Here is a 5,961-nt window from a genome sequence, read left to right on the forward strand (position 1 = left end):
AGAAATATACCGGATATTCTTTTGTTAAACGTGAGAAAGAATTTCATTATGAAATTGAAACGCTATTCTGGTTCATTGAGTTCTTATACATCTAATACTTTGTAGTTGAAGTTTTTGAATAAAATTAATTAAATAATGAATTAATTTTTATCCTGTATCTTCGTAGAATTACCACTGGAAAGTAACTGTATTTACTACTTTGTTTTGTTTCTATAAAATCTATGAAATGATTTTTTTTTACCACAATAACTCTTTGGAATAGAACACGAATAATAAGGTAAAATTACAGGTGGCCACACACACCTACATACCCACACATAATAATACTGAGAGTAATAAATAAAAGAAGTTAATAGCAAGACGATGTTATCTTAAAATATTGTGTATTTTAACAAAAGAGAACTTACCTGCTCTTCTTAAAAATGAAGAGAACAACGAATGCGCGTCAAACGCAAGTGTACGGAAATATTAATGTGAAATAAGCACATGTATATTAAAATCATCGCTCTGTCTTTTCTACTCTGTGTGTATGAAATTATTATTTTCCTTTAAAATTAAGAAGCTTATTTTCGTACCACACATTACAATAAAGAAACTGTTGTATTCCGTAAGAATACGGTACGTACTTTTAAATTTACAGGCATTTTTCCTAAAAGAGCATTAAACATTTACATTGTAATCAATTGCACGACTAGCGAATGAAGTGTAGGCAATCACAGAGAGTGCACCGTATGTACAGTGCTATGAAAACTTTATTGCGGCTGGGAATATTGTTACACAGCTCACAATTTTAAGCAGGACCGTGTTATTATTGTAGGCCGTGTAATGGGCGCGGAGGTGTAAAAATAGGAGGCGCCCCCAATAACAAGTCACTCAGACGTTTGGGCACCTGGGTGCCTTGCATTGCTTGGTTAAGACTTTCATGATTTTAGGATACCCGACCGAGGTATATCTAAACGTCTACTTTTCTCCAATCGCAGTATGACTCGCTCGCAACTTTAAACATGTGCTCGTATCTAACCACGAGCTGCCATAAAGCTTGAATCTTATAATACTTAGCTTGACAATGACGTATCGCTCGTGCTCAGCACAAGAGTGTAATCGTTTTTATAGCTTATGCTGTAACTATTTCCATCCAATTACTTACTACTCACAGTTAGAGAGTAATTTGTGATTTAATTATCTTTTTTAACACTACAAGGATAATATAAGTATAAATTTATATTTTTAATTTGTCACTTAGATGAACGGTGTACATAATAAAATATTGTTGAACAGAGCAGGTGTTCTTTAATACTAGAGTGGATTTTCGCCGCCGCATCGACCGCGGCCTCAAGTAATGGATTTTATTATAATACTCTCACACAAAGTACATTTTGACATCTTTATTGCGAATAAAACATGCCACGAGACTGTATGTATGTTCAGACATCTTTTATGAATACGTAAGAATCAGTAATTTGTTTTAAAAGATTACCACAGTGACTTTCCAAAGACATAACACAAGTAAAAGAACATAAATTAGAACAATGGTATACGCTAGAAACAATATTTGTTCCACTATCGTGCCGGCTCCCCCGGACAATACCGCGACTACTTAAAAGATAGGCGTCAAGTGGAAGCAATTTCGCGTTTTGTCTGATGAGTGTGCGTTCCGAAGGCACAATTTTCGTCCTTTCTCTTCCCACTCCTCTCTTACAAGAAACTTTAATGTAGTGGAAACACATTTTATGTATCAAACAAATGACACATAAAATTATTGATTTAATTTACGTAGTGGGAACATAACTGTCCGACCACTCTGTGGTTGTATGGCGGCGCGGCGGTCTGGCTTCACACGAGCCGTCAAATTGTGTCGATCGGTGCACGCGTTTAATTACTTCCACGCCCAAATCCAGCTCGCAGCGCGCGAAAGCTACGTAAAAATACAATAAAATAAAATTCAAATGAATATTTTCGTTTTGAAATCTATAAAACGATGTTACATAACAGACTACAAATAAAAGATACACTTGTAACCATAATGTTAAACAAGGGGAACAAATGATTATTGCCCTGTTTATAACCCTACTATGTAAAGTATGCCATTACGCTAAGCGATTCCACACGTGTGGAGAAGGCATTACATATAATTGTCGTTGTAATAAAAATAAATACAACGTCTATTGTTTTCTCTGGAAATAAGTTGACTATGTTTATTGTTAAGGGCACAGTTTCAGTCAATAACTCAGTCGTTAAGCGGCACGCATATCATAGCGCTTGTTTGCGAGAACCATTTTCGTTAGTTACAAGCGCCTGCATACGTTAGGAGATAGTTCTTACTTATTCTTACCGCGCTTACCGACGAGTACATCGCATACTGTACCAAAAAAGTTTGCATGTTGGATTATGCAGATTAACTTTAGTACGCATCCGATTTTAGTTTGCTTTGTATGCACAGCGCAGCGTCCATTATCCGGGCGGCCCGCATCAAAATCATCAATAAGCAATCCGTTACGGGCCGTGTGTGCGGTGCGTCCGGCGCGGGACAATGGACGCGTACCTTTACAGTTAATCATCACATTGCAAGTTTTGTTAATACATTTTACCATCGTCCATAGAAATGAATTCGAGCACGTATATGTATAACATTAATTTAAATTTAATGAATGTTTGAAATATAAATAAAATTATATTTATAAAACAGAAGTTACAAAATTGTTTCAAAATTAATATCTCGTTATTAAAAAGGCAATTCGCTGGAGGGAAAACGCGAAGCTATATATCAACAGGAAAAAAGACTTGAACTGTCGACGTGGAAAATTTATGGTTTTTTATTAAAATTTAACATTTTAAAGTAAAAATCAGACTCGCAATGTATACTGCGTTAATTTATAAGCTTATTAAAAAGAGTTTTTCGCATATTGATTAATTTTTAGGGTTCCGCACCTCATAGGAAAAAAAACGGAACCCTTATAGAATCACTTTGTTGTCTGTCAAGATCCTTTTATATTTTAGAAACAGCATTCCTATTTATGGTTTTATTTTTTAATTATAATAATTTTATTCCTGAAATTATAAAAAATATACATACCATTTATAGTAAATCAAAAGTAATTAAAGAAGATATTTTTTTGCAATTGCCAGGAATGTAAACTCACTGAACAACAACAATTATTATACAGCTTAAATTCCATAAAGTTATGATCTTTATAATAACGCTTAAAAAAGTTTAGGTTCCACCGAGATTTGAACTCGGATCGCTGGATTCAGAGTCCAGAGTGCTAACCGTTACACCATGGAACCGGTTATGAAAGAATATATAAGTCTAGATTGTTTAGTTCTAAAGAACTTTACTTATTAACTTTCTGCTGCTACTGATTTATAATAGCTAATATTAAAAAGCCTAATCTCTATTTTCTTGTTAATCATTATTTTATTTAAAAATATTTCTAACTATGAGTTTCCGAGATCGAAATCCTCGTTTAAAATATATTGTTATCTCTGATTTGTTAAAGATAATGACAGGCATAACGATATGTTTCATACAGAGATTTTCATTTCAGAAACTCATCGTGAATCCTAAAGTTGAACTTAAAGTTTAAATTAAGACTACAATTTTTATTTTTAAAATAAATAATACACTTAAATGGTGTATCAATGGAATATTTGCTGTACAAACTATTATCCAATAATATCCCGCTATACCGGCTCCGCTCTATTTGACTTACAAAGTACACAGTCGGACTCAGAGTTTACTTTGTGAGAAATTCGATCGGAAAGTTCCTGTCTTGAGAGCTTTTACAATCAACTACTTAAGGTTGTGTTGGCTTCACAGGAGGCATTTATCTATTATATTTAAATAATATTGATGAATATTTTGTAAACTTTATATTTACTCAATATGATGGATAATTTGATATTTTTATATTATTGTGGCTATTTTATTATCTGACCAAATATTTACTTAGAAATATACAGCTTTCCCTTTCATTTACTCTGAAAAAATAGAGATATCAATATGCGTATGTTGCGATGTTTCCCATTTATTATTCCAGTTATTATAATATTATATTATTTGATTTAAATAAAAACAGATACAATAATGTATTGCACACAAATTGTTTTTACTTATGACTGAATTGAAGAATTAAAGTCAATGAGCTTTCGTCCGCGTCTCCGTCCGCGCTGAACAAAAAATACTTAATAAGTCTATGTGTTCTTCCAGACTATGTTTTTTATCTGTACCAAGTTTTATAAAGACCCGTAGATTCGTTTCGGAGATATCTTCAAATATCTATCTATCCATTGATATTTTCGTCATTATAATATTATGTAAGATACAAAGAAGTAAGAACTAGGTAAGACTGTCTGTCGAGCAAAAACATAATATATTAACACTCTATGTTATGTTAAATCTAGTGTAAATTTATTATTACTAAGTTAGTAGCGAAGTTTTGAGTCGTACGGTTCGCAGAACGATATCAGCTTGATAATTAGTTTGCACACTATGTTGGAAATATCGACATCTCGCAAACTTGTATTCCCAAACTCCAACAACCGATCAAACTGGCGTATATTTACAACTAATGAAAACAAATTAACTCTAATGACTTCACTAATGTTTGATATGAGAATTGTAATTGTTTAAAAGCGTAGTTTACGAAATACTGAATGTAAGTAAAACTAGTCGCCCTTTGTAAGAAATTCGACCATAATTCATATGTAAAGATTTCTTATTTTTGATGTAGCGACGTGCGGTCCGGCGCGACGGACGTAGCTGTGCGATGTAATCAAAAATATAGCAAAATACCGCAACGGGCATCATACTAGCGGGTGCGAAGTACTTCTTAACATCGCACTACACCACTGCTCCTTCGCGCCGCCCCGCTCTTCGAAAATTCCGTGCCCCCGGCCTCTAAGCTCTATAAATATTGTAAATTAAATATTACAGTCATTTAATGCACAAAAATACGACTTTTTCAAGTAATTATAATTAAAAAAAGATTTCAATCAAACGGAATTTTGATCCCTTCCGCGCTGTATAATAATTGAAAGTAATTATTATAAATTAGCATCGCCTTTAGCGTTTCTTTTGAGTTATCAGAGAAAATTTTTAATTTAAGAGTAAAATAAGCTTCCTTGATTTGAAAGATGAAAATTATTAAAGTGGCTATTACGAATAATAACTTAAGATTTCAGTTTTTAGCGTGATGGTTTATTATGAGAATTGATGATTAAGTTGATGAAAGAGCAAAAAAAAGAAATTAATTTAATTGATAAATGAATCTTACAAATCGAAGACTTTTTACGAATTACCGTCAAAAGAATCATACAGATATACATAGATATTTTAAATCAATAGTTTATTATTAAATTAAAGATTAAACATTCCTAAATTTTAAATCGCTAAAATGTAGGAATGTTTAATCTATAAACTACTTACAACAACAATAAAATGACTCACACACGTCATCTACAGGGGTAGGCAGAGTCCGCGGACGTGTATTTGGCGCAGTTCTGACACACCTCTTTCACTTCTTCATACAACTACGCATACTTGCACATAGTTTTCGTGAATCTATCTATTACGTAAATATCAAAGTGTTTGAAATCAGAAATAATACAACTTGATACTTGTAATATTTATAACTTTGAAAATATTATTTATAACAAAGTATTGAAATAATATGTTATATACTTATATACTATAGTTATATACTTTATGATTACTTTCATTAACTTAATTCTGATAATAACGTTCAAAGTTCCATTTGTACGTAATGGGCTTGTGTATGACAGGTAAATGGAAAATTATGGCGTTGTTTTTTGAAACGTAATTAGGAAAATATTTATAGTCATTAACAGGTGTAAAAGGTTCTGATAAAAAATCCCAAGAATACGAATATTTATTTGAACAGGTGAGCGTGTGAGCTTAATTTTGTAAATATAAAAATTATTCCGTCCACATTACAGAAGGTA

General features: G+C 32.4%; 1 non-coding gene across 1 annotated transcript; it reads right to left on the bottom strand.

The window, feature by feature from the left end:
• Positions 1 to 3,213: 3,213 nt before the first annotated feature.
• Positions 3,214 to 3,285, bottom strand: TRNAQ-CUG (transfer RNA glutamine (anticodon CUG)). The gene has a single exon. It is a non-coding gene; the product is annotated as a tRNA-Gln (tRNA).
• Positions 3,286 to 5,961: the final 2,676 nt, after the last annotated feature.

This window comes from Papilio xuthus, unplaced genomic scaffold (genome assembly GCF_000836235.2).
Source record: "Papilio xuthus unplaced genomic scaffold, Pxut_1.1 DF827542.1, whole genome shotgun sequence".
NCBI lineage: Eukaryota > Metazoa > Arthropoda > Insecta > Lepidoptera > Papilionidae > Papilio > Papilio xuthus.